We start from the raw sequence: 21,255 nt of genomic DNA, 5'->3' as shown, positions 1-21,255 counted from the left end.
TATTTTTTCCCTCTCCCACACCCCCCTGCTTGTGTTCCCTCTCTCACTCTCTCTGTCAAATAAATAAAATCTTTTAAAAAAAGAAAGCTTGAATTTCAGAGTTTGTCTTTCCAAAAATGTTTAAGGTACTGGCTTAATATTTCTTTCCAGTAAAAAAGTTTTTTCTCCTCCTAATCTCCTGCTGACTTTTACTCCCCACAGGGAGTCATTCAGGCTAGGCCAAGGCACCAAACCCGAGCTTACTACCTAATCTGATCATCTGATCACACTTGCAGCCTCCCCCAGAAATGTAGTCTTTCCTAGTCAGTCAGGACTGTTCTTTTTTTTTTTTTTTTTTTTTTTTAATTTTATTTATTTGACAGAGAGCCTGATGCGGGGCTGATAAATTTGCAGAGAGCCTGATGCGGGGCTCAATCCCAGCACCCTGGGATCACGACCTGAGCTGAAGGCAGAGGCTTTAACCCACTGAGCCACCCAGGCGCCCCAGTCAGGACTGTTCTGATCAGCCTCAATATCACCTCTCCAAGGGCCTCTCCATCCCCCCAAAAAAGGTGAAGTTAAACCCTCCCCCCCAATAAAATCCTTCCTCCCCAAAAGAAGGTGTCTTCACCTAAAGTAACCCTGTCTTCTGTTTATGACTTCCTCGTTGTGTCTTTAAGAACCGTGCCCTTCCTATAGCCCTTCAGAGCAGCCCTTTTACTTGCTAGATGGGACGCTGCCCAACTCACGAATGGCTTACTAGAACCAATAATATCTTCAAATTCACTCAGTTCGATTTATGCTTTTTAACACTGCCCACCTCGAACTTGCTGTGTTAACCTTAAAAACAAACTGGCAGCTATTTTACCAGCAAAAATAGGTTTGTTTAGGGACAGAAGATTTCAACTCAGAACAAGCAAGACCCTCAGAACACAGCCAAACCCTCCCCAGATCAAAGAAGAAAAAAAACCCCATCCTCCTATAAAGGCAAAAGGGGGTTAGTTGGGGGCTCTTACGTACAGAAAGTCCAGCGGTAGATGATGGGAGTTCGAAGAGTAGTGGCTTTTCATTGGCTGAGTTGTGACTGCCTCTCATTGGCTGGGCTGTTGCTGGGCGGAGAGAGTTCTTTCTTCCTCCCCCTGGGTTCCTCACTTAGCTAAAGCAGCATGAGACTTGCAAGGTTCTCTTCCCCTTAGAGTCTGCAACTGACCGATGACTGGTAGGGCAAGAAAGCTGCCCCCTCTGGTCTCCCGACTCCATCTGAAGTGTGGATTGCTTTTATTAATTATTACATAATTTTCACATCTTTCAGGGCTCAGAATAATGGGTAGTGTTAACTTCAGCGGGTCCGTGGGGTGTACTGATCTATCTCCATGACCTCACCATGATTCACCTTGGTAACATGCCTCCCTTGGGCTCCTCACGCTGGGACACACATGAGGCACCAAGGGGGCTTGCAGGAGAGCAGTTAGGACAGCTCTGGCAAAGGCGACAAGGACAACACACTGGACTTAGCCTCGCGCGTGTCATTCAGCATCAGCCCTGCCCTGTACAGACAATAAGCCAGGTCTTAACTGCAAGGACGAGGGCTGCTAATCAGACAAGAATGAAGAGCAGGTGTGGTGAGCAGCGCTGAGAGGAAGCATGGAAGCAGCAAGGTGAGGGGGGAGGGGAGTCCAGGAGCAGGGACCTCGTCAGAAAAGCTGCCCAGGTGTTCTAGCTGGGATCTCGTAGAGGGGCAGGGGACAAGATGGCAAGAATTCTTAGATGGGGACAGGTGTGGGTTTGAAAAATTATGATTAATGTTATAACATTATGTAGGAGAAACATTAAAAAAAAAGAAAAAAGAAACACCAGAATATCCTGCTTGGAAATCTTTCGATCAGAAGTTACAAAAGGTTGAAAAGTGCTGCTTTAACAAAGCTGGGTACTAAGTTAATTAAAAATACCTAAATAAAGCCTTTGACTCAAATCTGCCATAACTGATTACATTTGCTTGCTCTTAATTCTCCGGTATAATAGGAAATTTTAGAATACATCATTTTATAGGCCACCACATTGCTAAAAACTTGTGCCCGGGGCCAAGGGAATGAGTGCAGTGTGATTGAATGGGCAGGAGGGGTCCATGGCAGCTTTGCTTTGTTTCCTAATTTCCCTTAATGGAATGGGCCATTACTTTGCATTTTCCACCCAGTCCCTCTCAGCCTGCTGCTCTGAAGTGCTGCTTTTTCATGTTTTGCTTTTAGTTCCTTTGGACCCTCTCGAGAAACCCTCAGCCCACCCAGAATTGAAATCTTCAGCAGCAAGGACCTGGTGCCCACCAGAGGCTCTTAAACTTCAGTCTGCATAATAGTCATCCAGGAAGGTCGTTAAAAATATGCATTCTTGTGCGAGAACCCCCATCTCAGCCTCCTTGATTTTAATGCAGTAGGTCAGGGTGGAGGCTGGGGATTTAATTTACCAGCAATTCCAGGGACAGGAAGGTGATCTTCAGCCCCATAGTGAGAAGGGTTTTTCATCCTTCTCTGTCCCTACTCTATCCCACCCGTATGGCTAATGGAGGAACCAACAACTTTTACTGTTAGGAAAACAAAACTCCACATCTCAAATCTATGAGGTCCCTGCCAGGCCTCCCTCCTCTGCCCAAAGCTCGACGTTTGAAATCTCTTCCACCATCTCCTCTTCCATAGCTCCTTAGAGGGGCAGAAAACAGAAATGCCCCTCGGTGTCCTCCACACACCACACCCCCAGTAGAGCCCCTCCACCCCCACTTTGGTTTTTGATGGAAGTACAGCTGACATACAATATTCCATTAGTTTCAGGTGCACAACGTGGCGATTCAACAATTCTGTATGTTTCAAAATGCTCTTAAGTGCAGTCTCCATGCGGCACAACACAAAGTTACTACAATATTATTCACTCTTTTCCCCGTGCTGTACTTTTCATCCCCGTGACTTATTTATTTTAGAACTGGAAGTTTGTGCCTCTTAATCCCCTTCACCTATTTGGCCTATCCCCACCCCACGCCCCTCTGGCAACCTCCCGTTTGGTCTCTGTAATTAGCCACTCTTAAGAGGCTCTCATCAAGCAAAAGAGAAAGTTCCCTGTCTTTAAAACTCTCCGGGAAGTCCAGAGTAACATTTCCTCTTGGAAAGCTCTTTGCCATGATTTTCCCAGGGCTGTACTTGAGTGAAACCCCCAAAGGAAATTACCACTTAAATTAGGCAGGATGTGCTGGCTGTTTTTCTGGCCTCTGCCAAGCACACACGCAGCGAGGGATGAGATGGGGGGGGCGGGGACGGGAGAGGGGGCCACATGCTTCGGGGGAGCCTGTGAGGGAAACAGGCCTGAGGACATCACTGAGGAAGCCAACACTGGGAAATGAAGAGATCTGCTCCTTTTTCTGCTAAGTCTTTCACTGACCGGCCAGGTGCGGGGAGGGGCAGTACGGTGGGACAGAGGAAATGATAGGTCAGCTTTAGCACCTGGCCATCCATCTTGGAACCTGCCCTCATAGGGGCAGAGGCCTCCATGGAGCCCGACTGTAGGCTTCGTGAAAGCAAGAACAAGATCTGTCTTGTTTTTGTTCTCCCACTTTTTTTTTTTTTTAAGTTGTAGTTGACATGCAATGTGTTACTAGTTTCAGGTGTACAACAGAGTGATCCGACAATGTTGTACATTACACAGTGCTCACTATGGTAAGTGTAGTCACCAAGTCACCATACAAAGTTATTCTAATATTAATGGCTCTATTTCCTATGCTGTACTTTTCATCCTTGTGGTTTTTCTTTCTCCCTTTTAAAAAACATACAATCAGGGGTGCCTGGGTGACTTAGTCGGTTAAGTGCATCTGCCTTCAGCTCAGGTCTTGATCCCAGCATCCTGGGATCAAGCCCCACGTCAGGTTCCTGGCTTAGTGGAGAGCTTGCTTCTCAAAATCTTAAAACAAAACAAAACAAAACACCTAAAAAGATATAATCACATCCCATAAAATTTGGCCTTTTAACCTATGCCATTCAGTGGGTTTTATTGTATTCAGGAGGTCGAGTGACCAGCACCACTTTAATTTCAGAACATTTTCACCACCCCAGAAAGAAGCTGCTCTACCCATAAGCAGTCACCCCTACACCCTCCTCCCCCCAACCACTGATCCACTTTCACTCCCTGTGGATTTACCCACTCTGGGCATTTCATACAGATGGAATCCTACTACCTGTGGCTTTCAGGATCTGGCTGCTTCCACTGAGATCATATTTCAAGTCCATTCACATGTAACGTGTGCCAGCCCTTCATTCCTCTCTATTGGGGAACAATATTCCGCTGTGTGGATAGACCACATTTTGTACATCCCTTCGTCAGGTGATGCCCATTTGGGCTGTTTCTGCTTCTTGGTATTATGAATAATGTACATGAAGTTTCATGTACAAGTGTTTAAGGGGACATAGGGTTTCATTTCTTCTGAGGATGCCTAGGAGTGGACTTGCTTGGGTCTTACGGCAACTCTGTGTTGAACCCCTTGAACGAATCTGTTTTTACCCACTGCTGCAATTCCCCATTGATAGCCCAGCCCCTGGAATGTTGTTTGACAAACGGATGAGTGAATTAAATCAACGAAAGAAATTAGGAATCAAATGAGTGAGGTTCTGAGTTTTTGAGTGTGAAAGCATTTTATACTCCATTAAGAGCAAGACAAATGAGATTTACTGTTATTAAGTAATGGTATCCAACGTTCCTAATCTGGGATCTATGGAAGAGCTCCAGGGGGTGGTGAATCACATGCCTTAGGGTTGTTTTGAGTATGTGTGCGTGTAGTGTTGTCTTTGGATCAGGCAAAAAGAATACCGTAGAATGCCCTGCTCAGGCTGCGTCCTCCTCAACAGGATGCAGTATCCCAGAGGCCAAAGGAACGTGCCCACCATAAGCTGACCCCCTCCTTTCCTGGCACAAGGTTCTGCTCCTAAAACCCTGGAATTCCTAGCCTAAGAAGCCCAAGTCTCTTCCCCAAATGCATCCTTCTGAGGGCAATTCATGCCACTTTGGTCAAAGGAGGGTTGTAGACAAAAGGGCAGAGCCAGGTAGAATCTGCAGGGTGGGATTTTATGCCACAGGTGCCCACGGAAGCCCCCGCCAACTCCCAGGGATGGAAAGAGAAGAGCTGAGGACTAGCAGCTGATGGGGTAAGGACTAGCTTCCTCCCAGCTGCCACTTCCCGGTGAGAAACTCCAACAAGAGACCCAAGAACTCCAAATTCAAACCTAGCTTTCTGTTAGGTTCCTTGGAAATGCTCAAGAGGATAATGGCTGTTATCAGACTCTCAAAGGCCTCAAAAATCTGGATCATGAGGGAAAGAGTTGAAAACGAAAGGGTACACCAGACTAAAAGTCCGAAGTTCTGAGTTTTAGCCCTTCTCCCTCCGCGTACAAGCTGGATGAACTCAGATAGCTTCTCTTGATCTTAGTCACCCAGACAATGACACGGAAATCATCCTGACATGTATTAAATTTTCCATAAAGCATCAAGGGAGGCAAGATTATTATTACTAATTTAGGCTCATAATATTGCTACAAGCTAAAGTTCACTACAGTGTTGCAAAAGATTTATGGGAGATAAACTTGGATTACATAATTTGTCCAAAGTTATTCAGCAGAAAATTAGTGGCACTTAACATATATATAACTAGGAATTCCAACATTCTTTCCCAAACTTTCATCTCTACACCACACCCTCTCACCCAAGACAAAAGAACACTCACCATTACAGAACAAAAGTGTTTTCCTGCGAGCTGTGACTATTTAAATGGTTTCCTTTTGTCCTATGGCTCAATAATATTTTTCAGAGTTTCTCCAGATGAATTTATTCCTCATATTTGTTTGTTCTTCTATTCTTATGTTTAATGGGGCCATGAATATTATGGTATGTAAATATATGAGAAATTTCAGCTGTTAGCCATTATGGCTGATACATAATGGATGATTTTTTACTAAATTAACAAAACTTATTCTACATAAGGAAAAAAGCTAAATCTCTAAAGTAAAACTAACCAGCTTGGTCTGTAATGTGAAATAGCCAGCTTCAGTTTCTATTTCTTTATCCAACAAATTCATCGTTATCATAGAGATCATAGAGAAATTATATAGACAGATCATAGAGACATAATTCTTCTAGGAGTGGGGTGGTTATTTGAAGTAGAATGACCAACTGTCCTTCCCATGCGGAATCCAGGACAGGCAGGGCTGGGCAAACCAAATTCGTGAACCACTCTAATTGAAAGGTAACATGTACCACTTTGTCTCTAACTTAAATCTAAAAGTTATGGTAGACTTGTCAATCAATTGAGATTTTTCTTATTGTCTACATCCACTCTTTTTTGGTCTGAAAAGGAATATGTGTATGTGAATGGATTATCTATGTCAGTATGATGTTCATAAGTTTTAATTAGAACAAGAGGGACACAGGGATGAAATTAACATCCTTAACATGCTAAATAGATATTTTCATGATGAAAAAGAATTGTTACTTTTTCCTTGTGTGTTTTATGTGTTAAATATATTATTACATCATATCTTTATATTATTTAGTATTCAGCTATTGCCCATACTTATTACTGAAAAAAAAACCATTTTTAAATTTGACTCTTGAAGACGGAAATTCCATGTGTTTTTCACCCTTCTCAATTCTCCATTATAATTTATCTGCTACTGAACTTTCACTTGGATACTTTATTGGCCTCAGTCCGAATGCTCAATGGTTTAAGACTAAAACCTGGAGATCATCTTGATCTTGCCCATTTTGTCCTCTTACTTATCTAGGGGTATGTTCTTGTTTCCCTTGTCATTTTAATAGCTTTTAGCTATGAATGTTGTCATTCTATCTCAACTATCATGTTTTCATTTTTTGTTTAATGAGCTTTGGCTTCCTGCTCTTGTATTTCATATTCTGTGGTCATCATTATTTAATGTCTTTTTTTTTTAAATATCAGTCACTGTTGGTGCGTGCTCATGTTGTATGAAATTAATGGATTTTGCTAAAGCCAGTCCTGATGATAAGCCAGTCCACGAGATAAGCCTTCCATGCAGACCTATTGTGATGTGCAGTAAAATTAATCAAGTTTCCCTCATTAGAAACCTTAAAAATAGACATAGCCTTAAAGAGTCAGAAAACCTGGGAACAAAGTCTAGCTTGACCACTTCCTGGCTATCTGAGTGCATACAATTATGTGACGTCTTGGGACTGTTTCCCAAGGCTGGACTTTTTCAGAGTTTCTCAACATGATGAGCCCTCATGAACCACAGGTTATCTGCGAACCCTCCTAAAATTACATTTACTTAATATGTCTCTATATGTACTCCCACCATGAGGACCAAATCCTTCCCCTCCATTCACAAAGGAGTTCCTGACCTGAGAGATTGAGAACTACTGAGCCAGATAGTCTCTGGGAAGACTCTGGGACAAAGTATATGATAGACGTTTTCAAATATCATTGTTTCTAGCCTCTTTAAAAGCCGACTTTGCGGAATCTATCAAAATTTCCAAAATAAGGAATGTGAACGGCTAATTCAGAGATGGTGGTCATCCTGGTCTCTGCTGCAGAAATCCCGCATTGAGGCAAATCCAGGATGAGGGCAGCAAAAGCAGTTCTCCTTGGCATAGGACTCAAGAATTTGGAATTGATCTTGGGGGTGGGGGAACCTACTGACAGTTTCTGAGAAGGGAAGTGGTGAAATGAAAGCATTGTTTTGGGAAAACCAAAATGGAGTCAATGTGGTAGGAAGATCAGAAAAGAGGCTGGGGATACCAAAGGTGTCATCTTAAAGAACAGGGTTTTTCTCAACTGTGTTCCTTGTTACTGTCGTGACCCGACCCATGTAAACAGGGGTTCTCCCCCCAAAAGTGGCTGGGATCGATCATCTGGGGAAATGCTGAGTTACTACAACATGAGCAACTTGTCATCCCATGATTTTCAGAACTTTTAGTGATCAGGTGCTCCTGAACACAGACAGCCCTCTTCCGGGATTAGTCGCCCATGACCCTCCCTACCAATGCCTATGAACTCCCCAGAGTCCACTAGTGGTGGTGAGGAGTATGAGCTATGAAGTTAGACTGCAAGGGTACCTTTCCCACTAGGAGCTCAATGTCTTTGTGCAAGTTTCTTAACCTCTCCGTGACTCTGCTTCCTCTTCTGGAAGGAGAGGGCACTCATGACACTCGATCGCTCGATTGTTACGGAAATTAACAAGATAATACATGTAAAGTGCTTACGAGAGACTGGCCCATAACAAGCACTCAAGGGATATGCATGTTGCCACTGCTAATGATGATTGTGTAGATCACATATTTGATAGATTAGAATACTTCCTCTCTTTAAGACTTGGAGTTGCCGCTCACAGATAACTCTTAGAAAGTTCTTTAGGGCACAGATCTGCCTTCCTATCCTTTCTATACCTTTTTACATTTTTAATTAATCACTCAACATTTATTGATCACTGGCTGTGAGCCAAGGAATACCTGTCACCAAGTTGTTAGTTGTGAGTAGGTATTGTAAGTAAGTTGTGAGTAGGTGTTGTTAGTTGTTGAGTAGCATTGTAAAGGATAGTCAGGATTTGTCAGGCTAAGGAGGGGTAGGGAGAAGAGAGTGTGCAGAGCCTGGGAGGTGTGAGAGCTCACAGGGTGGCCTGTAAGTCCAGAAATTAGAAAGATGACGCTGGTCAACTAGCATATCACAAAGATTACAATGTGAAGGGTTGTCCGTGTTAAGAATTTTATTTTACGGGGCGCCTGGGTGGCTCAGTGGATTAAGCCACTGCCTTTGGCTCAGGTCATGACCCCAAGGTCCTGGGATCAAGTCCTGCATCCGGCTCCTTGCTCAGCGGGGAACCTGCTTCTCTCTCTGCCTCTCCCTGCCACTCTGCCTGCTTGTGTGCTCTCTCTCTCTGACAAATAAATAAATAAAATCCTTAAAAAAAAAAAAAAAAGAATTTTATTTTACCCTGAAGATAAATCCATGGTAGGATTCTAAACCAAGGACCAACCTAACCAGACTTTTAATTTAGAAAGGTCGTTCTGAATCTAAGGCAACCTCCCTAAATCTCCATTTCCTCACTGGTCAAATGTGAATCACCCCTACCTTATAGAAGTGTTCTGAGGATTAAATAAAAGTACTAAAAAGTCTTGTGCTCGCTTCGGCAGCACATATACTAAAATTACTATAAAGTCTTGATCGATCTGTTCAATTAATTGTGATGATTAGATTGATAATAAACCCCTCCCTTTGCTGCAGTCTTCTGACAGATGAACACAAAGTACAAAACGTGGTGGGCCAGGCAGGGTAAGATGGAGCGTGGACAGAGAAAGGGAACAAAGAAGGTCAGTGACTTCCTCAAGGTCACTCGGCTCTGAACAATGTGAGCTGGGACTGGAGTTCGGGTCTGTCTAGCTCCAAAATTCATGCTTCTAACCCCTGACACGGACCAGTAACTTCTCCCTCCATCTTTTTAGACTCTAGCTCTGTGCTAAGAACATTATTCCAGAATCTCCTAGAGACCACGCTGGCATTTTCAGAGAGACACTAATGACTCCCGTTTCAGAGAGAAGCTTCTGCCTCTCCATGCCCTGGCCCCAACTTTCAGTGTGCAGCAGCAAGAATGTATCAGTGGTTGGGAAAGAGCTAGAACCTGCTTCCTAGCTGTGGGGAAGAAAGCCGGAGTGGGCCTCTGTCAGTATTCTGGCAAAGCCTCACTTTCCCAACGTAAGGAGAGCTCCTTGAGCCCCCAGGACAAAAGCCTGCCAAGCTGCTAAGGGCACTGGCACAGGGCCAGCTCCAGGGGTGAGCAGGGGATTTGCTGCTGCCGGGAAGACAATGGCCCATTGCTCCCAGCCAGGTGCCGCAGACCCTTCCTGAAGGGGCTCCAAAGTGGCATGTGCTTTGTGAGCTCCAGGAGCCCTGAGCAAGAGGGAGGAAGGTTTGGTTTTAGTTTGGCTTGATCCTTCACTGAGTTCAGTGCATTGGGCTTTCAGAAAATATTCTTGAGTTTCAGTTCACACCCCATTGGATTTCACTTCAACCTCAAAACTCACAGGGAAGGTCAGCTGAAACAACTGAGTTTGGTCATCTCTCCCCCCAGAGCCATAAATCACGCCGCTGCCACAGAGGGAAAGAAGAGGCGAGATGAGGAATTTGACCTACCTTGCCTAATTCACCCCAAGTACGTGTGTGCACTGGGGGGCAGGGAGGATCATGTTGGAAACGGTAGGGATTTTCTTTTCACAGCTTCTTGTGTTTTTATGATGAAATGTCTCCATCATGGCCAATACATTCCCAAATGAATACGGATCATCTTCGCTGGAGATACATGTGGGCCAGACACTGCACTAAGCCCTTGACTTTCATTCCTGCACTCGACCCTCAAAGTAACCCCACGAGGAGGGTACCGTTATCATCTCGCTTGTATACAAGAAGAAACTAGATGTGGCTAAAAACTTAGCAGAACAGGAAAGCAACTTTCATGACTTCAGCCCAAGGAGACCCAGGGAGCTTCTCCTCACTACACTAGTTATAGGGACTGGCTGGCCACAGGGCAGGATCCTTCGCCAGGCCGGGAGAGTGGAAGTGCTTTTGAAGCCCACCTACTACGGTTCTTTCTAACTTGATGCCACTCTGAAGCCCTTGCACGTCCCACTGGGGGAGGGAGGACCCCGCTAGGCTTTTGGCCCCAAAGTCTCCCCAAATCTTATTCTCATAAATCCCATTGACATTAATGGGAATTACCCCAATGCTTCAAGGAAGACACAGACTTTTAATGCGGGTGAAAGAGACCTGGGAGACTCCATCCCCACTGCCCTCCACCGTGGGGGCCCAAGGCCTGGCAGCCCCTCTCCAGGTCGGCAGACGGGTCAGTCAGCATTTGGTCTGGCTTCTCAGATTATTAGGTCATTTATTAAAAAAACAAAAAACAAACAAACAAAAAAAACTCGTGTGCTCTTTAGAATGTCTTTTTAAAAATCTTAGCACAGAAGTCTACTTTCTCAATTCCCTTCCTACGCCCCTTTCTGGGTCCATATAGTGAAGGTCAATGGAGACAGGACAGGTCCGCATCCCCTCAATAGAATCTTCTTTTTTTTTAAAATTCCCATCATAAGATTATAATATTCTGATTTATATGGTCTGAAGCTTTTTTTTTTTTTTTTTTTTTTTTTTTAAGTAATACCTGCATGAATAGCACTACTTCCAAGTTATGCAGAGCCGTATGCCTGTTCTGAGACATGAACACCTGGCCAGGGGCTGGGTGACACTTGAAAAGAACGGCGCGGGGAACCTGGGAGCGGGTGCTTGCGACGGGCTGCGCGGCGGCAGGCGCGGGAGAGCCAGGGTCATTGCGGGAGCCCCGGGTGCTCCCAAGCCCGCGCCGCCGGACCCCGAGCCAGGCCGGCTTTCCTTGAACGGAGGTGCTGAAAAGCGAGCCGCAGAACTACGGCGGAGAGAAAGGAGGACGGAAAATGGTGAAGTCAAACAAAGGGGCAGGAAGAAAAAGCACAGAAACAAAGTGTTCTCCCCCTGCAGGGGGAGATGAGCCACCACCGGGCTCCAACTCAGTCCCCTCCCGCCATCTCGTGGCCGTGCCTCGTCACTGCAGCACTCGGTGCCGCCGGTGATCTGGGCGTGGGGACGTGCCAGGAGATGGGGCCCAAGGGAAGACGTCCCCCACCTCACAAAGGATGACTGGAGCCGAAACCTTGACCAGGACGCCCGACCCTTCTCCGTGGAAGCGCGTGTTTGTTTTGATTCGAAATACTGTGCAACTGAAAACCAGATGTGTGTCTCGCTCGCCCTGCAGGTTCACGGAGGTGGGGATTGGAAATTCCCCAGCACCTCGCGATTTCCTTAAAAGGATTCGCATGTGTAGTACATGATTAAAATCTCCCTCAGGAAAAGCTGGTTCTCGAGTTGTCAAGACTATGCGTTACTTCTGCTTCTGACACTCTCCAGAAGCCAAACATTCTTCAAGTTTTGAAGAGGAGAGAGCAGGGATGAGGTTACACGGATTCATTGGCTGGGATGCACTCCCTCGTGGGGGAACCCCAAGTTTTACCCTCAGCTAATAATTCGCTTTCTTTTGAAAAATGCATAACAAAGATTCTGGCCACTTATTTGTTTATCTTTTTTCCTCTGCAGGATTTCCCACATTTCCAAATAACAAAATATTCAAATCTTGGTACTAGTGTTTACAGATGGAGTAATATAGAGAGCTTTTCAGCAGCAAGAACTAAGATATTCGGAACAAAATACATGGCTATGTAAAGTTACACTTTTAGAAATATATATGTATACACTGAATGGTTATGCTTGACACAGTCTTGGATATCTGCCCATGCCAAAAATTCTCATGGTATGTTAGAGTCGAAGAGATTGTAACAAAAAGATCAAGTAAATACAGCCTCTTAAAATTCCATTTTTTCTGTGCCTGTATATACAAAACTAACAAAAATCGTAGATCTAAGTGGCAGTCTGCTTTCTCTAGGCTCCTCTTGTGTTCTTTCCCGATCACTATAAATGTGTATATATTTTTTTTAATTTATTTATTTGACAGAGAGAGAGATCACAAGTAGGCAGAGAGGCAGAGGGGTGGGAAGCAGGCTCCCGGCTGAGTAGAGAGCCAGATATGGCTCCATCCCAGACCCTGAGATCACGACCTGAGCTGAAGGCAGAGGCTTAACCCACTGAGGCATCCAGGCACCCCAAATGTATATGTTTTTGACCCACAGATAAAGGTGCCACCTAGACTTGCCCGCAGGAAGTCCAGTGTTTGTTCCAGAGCACATCTGCGTGGGTCCATTGAGGTCGCAGGTCATTCTGGGGGTGATGACGTATGCTCCTTTATGTGAGGCAAGCTGTGCTTTGGCACCAGAGATGGAAAGTTTAAGGATGCCACGGAAATTTCCGGTTTGATGCATTGGCTTGCTCTGGGGCCAAAGAGCCTGTGGTAATTGACTCCACTTGAAGCCTGACCTCCAAGAACACTGAGTGTGGTACATTCAGACGCGTGGTTTGGTTCCCTCTGTACTGCATTCAAAGGCCTGATTCTTTGCTTTAAGAGCCAATGAGTTCAAGGACAGCAATTACGGAGGAGACAATAGACTCTCACTGAGACCGGAGAGGAGGAAGATGCTAAAGAGTTTAGCAGTTGCTTTGGTTAAAAAGCTATTTCACTTTTTTGGTGTGTTTTACTCTCAGAACTCCACCTGCTTTTCTCCCCGTTTATTTATCCTGGTCGCAGTCTTAGAAAATTAACTTTTGCAGGCACTGAGAGTTATTTCTCTTGAGCCAAATGACATGAGATCCCTGTTAGCACTTGCCTCGGAGTCAGTTGGGAAAAGAACTCCTTTCTGAAGCAAGGATGCTTGCGATAGATAGATGATTGGTTCATAGTCACATTTACTGTGGACTTCTGCAAATCCACCTTCTAAAATTTCAGCCCCATAGTTAGGAGCTCATGGAAACCACTGTGGTGTGACTCTTGAGATAGACAGGGAGTCACTCCCTCTTTCAATCTCCTGCCAAGCGCCCCAGGATCACTGATCATATCAACGTTACCCACCCACGGGGAGGCTGAGCCAGCAGCTTGTGCTGGGAAAGCAATCTGGAAGCCCTGGGCTTCCCACCACTGATGGACACAGCTTACTCGAGCAGTGATGGAGACGGCCAAGACAACATGCAGGTGAAAGCCATAGAGATGGAGGCGTGGACAGCAAGACAACCAGTAAGGGTGAGAGAAGTGGGTGGTGGAGTCCCTCCAGAAAACAGCTCAATGGCGGAGCTCTGGAGAAGGAATCAAGTGATGACATCATAATCCAATGGTCCTAAACGACCCTTCCTGGCTTGGTTCAGTTGGCTAAGAAGGACATACTAGCTACCTTCTGCGATTTCTCCTTTCCTCACTCCTTGGCAAAAACCCCCATCACCTGAGCCTACCCGGCATGTCTCCCTTTCTCTTAAAGAAACAGGAATGACGTGGCACACCCAGATGGGCAAAATGTCACTTCTTTTTGTTCGTGACCCTTCCTTTGCTTATGTTCCCACTTCCCTTACCTTAAGAAATGACCCCAACCCACTATTAATTTGTTTGGGGGGGGGAGGGGACATTTGGCAGGTCACAGTCTCCAAAAGTGCCCACAGTATTCCCCCTCCCATGTGTTCCTTTACAATGTCACCTTGTCATTCTTCTGTGAATGTGATGGGGGGTGAGGGGGAGCTATGATTGCTTCAACCTAGAGGACAGCAGGGTTGATGCTGTGTGACTTTCAAGAGTGGGGAGAATGAGAAAGGACTCGCCTCTTCATGTGTGTGGCTGGGTGGATGGGGCGGATAGTCAGGTTGGATTTGTTCTGAAAGGGATGCCATGTGTCTCATCACGGCTAGAGTACCGCATATCCTGCAATCTGAGAGGTTTCCTAAGCAAGAAGTATCACTGATTCAATGAGGCACTTAGAAAACCCAAGGACCACCACACCATGTTACGTGTGTCATCTACCATCTGATGCATTGTAAGAAATTCTAAAAGAATAAAGTGGTCTAATATAAAACGGGAAAATATTCCTTTATATACAAGCACACGCATGAACACGCCATTTTTAAGGTATACGATATTTAATTTAAATTCTTATACATACTTAACGTTTCGTGTTCAATGTGCTTTGCCTAGGACATGACACCGCTGAGCTGTCTCTGACACATGCATGCTTCCCTTTCATCCTCTCAATACCTAGATCTCAAGGATCCTCTAGAAATGAATCCCAGGGGGGATTTTTCCATTCAGTACTTCCCTATTTGGAATCTAGATGGCCCCATTGCTCTAAAGTTAGCTGTGCAAAGTGATGATTTACAGGAACTGTCGGATGCCTCCTATGGAGCAGACAGGGCTTACTTTTTTGGTAGAGATTGTGTCCAGTGTGCGTGGCTGGAGGCAGGCCTGGGATTCTTCATGGCTGTCATCCTTTTAAACCTTCAGTCCCCAAGGGTAATCCATGAAAAGTAAAACCTGGCCATTTTGAACTAAACTTGAATTATTGAGCATCCCAGGCCTGCATGAAAAGTCTAAATGTCTAAGAAAATAAATAGGGTGCATAAAAAGATTTTATTGAACTTCTCCAAATCAGGGAAGAGCAGTAAATGGCTGCTCACTCTTTCTTTTCTTTCTTTCTCTTTCTTTCTTTCTTTCTTTCTTTCTTTCTTTCTTTCTTTCTTTCTTTCCTCTCTCTTCCTTCCTTCCTTCCTTCCTTTCACATCAGAGGAAGCCAGTGCAATTTGTTAAGAGATCACTTGGTTCCCTTGAAAATAATGGAGACTCAGATACTTAGGGACACAATAGCAGGAAAAAGATACAACTCCCTAAAGCTATTTGGTATTTAGGGAGATGGCTTTTTATTTTTTTTTTTTTTTAAGATTTTATTTATTCATTTGATAGAGAAAGATCAGTAGGCAGAGAGGCAGGGGAGAGAGAGATGGAGAAGCGGGCTCCTTGCCTGCGGAGCAGAGAGCCCGATGCGGGGCTTGATCCCAGGGCCCTGAGATCATGACCTGAGCTGAAGGCAGAAGCCTTAACCCACTGAGCCACCCAGGCACCCCATAGGGAGATGGCTTTTAAAATTCCTGAGTGAAACACCAAATTTTCCACTTCAGAATTCCTAGCCTAGTCTTTGAGTCTAGATGGTTGCTCATGAAATAATAGAAAGGGCCTGGATCACTCGGTTCTTTTCTCCAGCTGCTAAGAGAATCTCTCACTTTCCTCTAGCTGCTTGGGGTGGACATATATGCAAATGTGTGTGAATGGAAGCAGATGTATTTAAAGAGCATAAAACCCTACTCCTGGCATTCTTGGGACAAGAGGGTCATTTCTAATATCTCTGCTTTTAATTTGAGTTTTCTGTCCATAGAGGCTTCAAAACCGCTTTCTTCCCTCTTGGCTATTTTGAAAAGTGCTTTGCTCCTATCATATTAAATTCAAATTCCATAAATAACAGATGTGCTTTCCATAATGTAAATTACCAGCAGGACGTGGGACCTCTTGTCTGAAAAGTACCACGGATGGAAGATAAGGGGCAAGGTGGGGGCAGGAAGTGGCTTCAGACTACAGGGTCCTCTCCAGAGATGTGGTCTTACCCAATACTTATATTCAGTGATCTCTAGGAGAAAAGGCAAATCAACTGAACTTTATCAAAATATGTTTAGGCGAAGGGTTTAAATGTTCCCCTGAATGATGAATATTTGTATATGTATATGAGTGGAAAATAAGCTTTTAAGATGATTTATTTATTTGAGGGAGAAGAGACTCACCGCTGAGCAGGGAACCCAATGTGGGACTCAGTCCCTAAGCCAAAGGCAGATGCTTAACTGACTGAACCACCCAGGCACCCTGAACGGAAAATAAAATTTAAACCCCAATTGAGATTAGGTTACTCAATATCATCCATAGCATGCTAAGTTCTGAGTTCTCTTTCTTCTTTTATTTAAGTTCAGTTGAGTTAACATAACATTATTAGTTTCAGGGGTAGAATTTAGTGATTCATCAGTTGCATGGAACACTCAGTGCTCATTCCATCACGTGGCCTCCGTAATGCCCATCCCCCAGCCACATCCCCGCACCTCCCCTCAGCAACCCTCCATTTGTTCCCTGTAGTTAAGATTCTGTTGTAGTTTACCTCCTTGTTTTTATCTTATTTTATTTCTCCTTCCCTTCCCCTATGTTCATCTGTTTTGTTTCTTAAATTCCACAAAGAGTGAAATGTGGTATTTATTTGTCTTTCTCTGGCTGACTTATTTTGCTTAGCATAATGTCCTCTAGTTCCATCCATATCATTGCAAATGGCAAGATTCCATTCTATTTGATGGCTGAGTAACATTCTATTGTGTGTGTGTGTATATATATATATAACATATATATTATATATATATATATTTATCCATTCATCTGTCAATGGACAACTTGGCTCTTTCCATAGTTTGGCTATTGTGGACGTTGGTGCTATAAACATTGGGGTGCAGGTGTCCCTTCAGATCACTATTTTTGTATCCTTTGGATAAATGCCTAGTAGTGCAACTGCTGGGTCATGGGATAATTCTATTTTTAAAAGTTCTGAGTTCTTCACAAATATATTAAAACTATCAGAATTTGCCTCATATCATTAAGTGACAGTGAATAAAACAGAGGGAAATGGTATTAGTTTAGCTTGAGTGCACTGTTGGGAACAGGTTGGCAATTTACTTTGGAACCCCCAAATGACAAATAGAGCTAGATAGTCAACCTACAATGTATCAGTGCTATTTTTAGCTTGTTACCTATACTGACCCACTTAATCCTCACAAGAACAATAGGTTAGGTAGTATTACTATGTCTATTTTTCTGCAGATGAGGAAACAGAGGTACAAAAAGGTTAAATAATTTCCTCAAGGTCATAGGTGAGGAGAGGCATAGCTGATTGAACCCAGTTTGGTTCCAGACTCTGCAATCTTACCACTACCATCTTCTGCCTCTCAGATCCAGCTCCACAGTGTTGCAGACTCTGTAGCTGTCCTGTCCAGATCTCCTCAGAACTCACAGGTCTTCTAGAGGTAACAGTCCCTTACTGCCTGAGAGCTTTGGGTAGAGACCTATCACCTATAGGCCTGTGGGAGGTGGCCAGCAGTCCCTTACTGCCTGAGGACTGTGGTCATAGAGACCTGTCACACGTAGGCCTGTGGCAGCTGCTGCATACTTAACGCCCACTGGCAGCCAGCAACTCTCTACCAACCACCAAGAAGAGACTGCGGATGAGCTCCAGCTTGAAGCACACTTTCTTCAGTTTCTCAGAGGCTTTCAGCAAGACAGCCCACAGTGGTAATTTCTGGCTTCCTTTCCTTCCCCATCTCGCTTCATCACTTCCTGGCATCTTCCCCTAAATAAACTGTTTGTACCCCAGAGTCTATATCTAGGGAACGTGGGCTTTGAAAAATCATGAGTGCTAAATTCATCATTGGCAGATGTGAGAATTGTCCTAAACTAACTCTATTTTTTCCTATCATGATGAATTTATCCAACCCCCCCCCCAAAAAAAAAACAAAAAGAAAGGATAAATCTGGAAATGTCAAAATCCTACCAAATGATCTTAAACATTCTTGGTAATAAGAAGAGATAATTTAGTTCCAAGCTGTTCTACCTAATGAATTTGTAAGTTGTTTCTTAACATAAACTTGGCCTTAATATAACTTCAAAGAAAGGAAATACATCAAATGCTACATGACTATACCAAGGACCTCCTATTATTTTTAGTCTCTGACCTAAATGATAAGAACACAAATAAATAGAACATTAAAAATAACCAGATCTAAGTTTAAAAATACCATATTCCATTATGGTTCTTCAAATGTATTTAGAAATGCTTTGGACTCGGGGTGGGGGTTATTTTCCCACAAAACTGTGAGTTGTGATGTTTGACTGTATTTTTACTTTGTCCCAAATGCACTGGCATCTAGATTTCTTCTGCTAAAATCTCAAATGAGCCTATTTCATTGTTCTCTTCAAGCTCTTCCCTATCCTTCCATTGTATTTTCAAGTAGAGACTCTATCAATAAGAAGCAAATTACAATGTCCAAAATGTAGATTAAGCAGTTGCCATCAACGTCCAAAGCACAATATAGTAGAACATTCTAGAAGTAATCATATAAGAAAAAGCCAGGAATCACTTTCAACGCCCTCTTTAGGCCTGTGTGCCAACTGAGCTGAACTCAGTGGGAACAAGCAGAAGCCAGCACTAATCTTTCACATAACTACCCTCTCACACTCTGCTCTGTGAAATCATTTCCCTTGACACAAGTTTGGATAGGTTCCATAGCTTTCTAGGAACTTTCTGGTGATAAAAAGTTCTCCCAGCAACTGTTAAATAATTAAAACCCCACTCAGTAAAATATCAAAAGCCCAACCTTCATTTAATTTAAATTGTCCCATTCCTCCAACACTGGTCTATTTCAGGCAAAGAGAGGTGTAGGTGACTTTGCATTCTGCTTAAGATTCAGGTCTTGAGGAAGGGAGAAGGAATGTTGGGACTTCACTGATCTTACTTGCTTGGGACATTCTGTTGGTGACAGCAAGACCTCTTGTGTGTGCTTGCATAGTGCTTGACCCTTTCATCCCACAACGCTGGTGTTTCCCTTGGAGTTCCCCCTTTGGATATCTGCAACGAGCCATTTCCTCGGAAGCAGACCATGCCTCCTCTGGCTGGCACAGTGGCTGCTCCCAGTCTTTGGGCTTCTCTGAGTCCACCTGTGGCACAGTCTCATTGTTTCCTGATTTGGATGGTGCTCTTGGTGAATGACTTTTGGATGCCTCCTGCTGAGACTCCTTTAAGGCATCCCCAGCTGGACTCTAGCGGGGACACACCATTGCTGTCTCAGTAGCATGCAGGTAGAATCAACCTGCATCTCCCTCTTGAACTTCCCATAGTTCAAAATGGCGACAAGAGTGAGAAGCAAGTGAAAACAGAGGTGTGGGAATGGAGAAGGAATCGTGTGACATGGATAAGCAAGAGAGAGGAAACTGCCTTGAATGAATCTAAAACCCACAAACTATGCCAGAGAAATGACATCATAGAAAATGACAGAATGCTTCCCTTTGTTTTACAAAGCCAGATAAACATGCTATCAAAATGACACAAAAAACACCAACAACAATAAAGTCTCCAGGTTAATTTCACTTATTAAGATAGTTATGAAAAATCCTAAACACTAGTGAATATAATTCAGCAGTTAATTAAAGGAATGATAGACCACAACCAAATAAAGTATTTCCCACAAATGTGAATATGACTTAATATTAGGAGAGCAATATGTGTGTGTGACATTCACTATTGGAATAAATGTATGATTATTTCAAAGGATAATGACAAGAGAGCAATTGAATTCCATTCTGATTCCTTTAAAAAAAAAAAAAAAAGATCCTTTAGCTAACCAGAAATAGAAGGATGCTTCCTTAATGTGAGGAAGAATATTTAATTTAAATCAATAGCTAGCCATTTCCTTAACAGCAAAGCAAGCACTGGAGGCATTCCCATTAGTAGAAATTAAGTAACAATCCCCTCCATCCCACTAATATATAATAGTGTTTTTAAAGTGCTGAACACTATATTAATATTTGAAAAAGAAAAGAGATTCTAGTTATTGAAAGTGAAGAGACAACATAATAACCATATATAAATAATATCATGTAATCTTAAAACTACAAAACATCTATTGAAAAGTTACCAAGGTATAGATTTGAGACAAAAATATAAATTGAAATATTTATTGCATATCAGTGAGAGTCTACTTTAAATAGAAAAACAACAAAATGGTCCTATTCACTATTTTAACAATTGTAGGGATACAAAATCATAGGCATAAGTTTATGTGCATCATCTATATGAAAAAAATTGCAAAACGTGGCTATGGGATATTAAAATAGAGAAAGATATGATGTTCCTGGATGGGAAAAAGTGAATATTGTAAATCTGTCAAATTAATTTATAGGTCTAAATGCAATCCACATCTCAATGGGATTTTTAAAATATTTGACGGTATGATGATAAAATTCACTTGGAAACAAAAATACACAAGAAATACCCCCCAAAAGACCATAACAAGGAAGAATCACCAATGAACATGGGCCCTACCAGCTAGCAGAGAGACAAGCATCTTTGCGATCCTTTTGTGAGTAAAGACATTCCAAACCTAAAAGCTGTTAAAGAAAATGCAAAGAGGGAAACTTGGAAGGTAGAACTGAAAAGAAAGTGTGAAGCTTCTGGAAGTCAAAGAATAGAATGATCACAGCGAAATGCAGACCCAAAACACCGAGAAGAAAATTTGCTACAAGTAAGACAGGCAGGGTATTTGCATCCGTCCATGATGAATTCAGAATTCAGACGATTCATTAGGAAACACGCTAACATCTTCATAGAACAATGGATATAGAATATAAACATCTGGAGAATGCCAATAAAACATACAACAATTTCAATGTCCATATTTCATTTTGAAAAGGTGAAGTAGGGAGATACAGGCCTCCAGTTATGGAATGAGTACATCATGGGAATAAAAAGCATCATACTGTAATAGGGACATAATGGTTCAGATGGTGGCCGTACTTGTACTGAATGTAGCATGATGTAGAAACTTACCAAATCACTAAGTCATACACCTGAAATTAATGTAACATTGTGTGCCAACTATACTCACATAAGAAAAGAAAAAGAAAAAAAGGGCTAAATGAACAAAAA

General features: G+C 43.2%; 1 long non-coding RNA gene across 2 annotated transcripts in view; it reads left to right on the top strand.

Moving 5' to 3' along the window:
* The first annotated feature begins 1,099 nt into the window (after positions 1-1,099).
* LOC309846456 overlaps positions 1,100-21,255 on the top strand; it is a 644,888-nt gene continuing 624,732 nt past the window's right edge. The window contains exons 1-2 of one of the 2 annotated variants that reach the window (XR_014301947.1): positions 1,100-1,637; positions 2,226-2,366. This is a non-coding gene — a long non-coding RNA (uncharacterized lncRNA). The remainder of the gene's footprint in view (positions 1,638-2,225; positions 2,367-21,255) is intronic. The other variant, XR_014301946.1, reaches the window with a different exon arrangement.

The sequence above is a fragment of the Mustela nivalis genome (assembly GCF_964662115.1).
Source record: "Mustela nivalis genome assembly, chromosome: 13".
Lineage (NCBI taxonomy): Eukaryota > Metazoa > Chordata > Mammalia > Carnivora > Mustelidae > Mustela > Mustela nivalis.
Note: the sequence above shows the minus strand (reverse complement) of the source record. Positions and strands in the feature narration are given on the sequence as shown.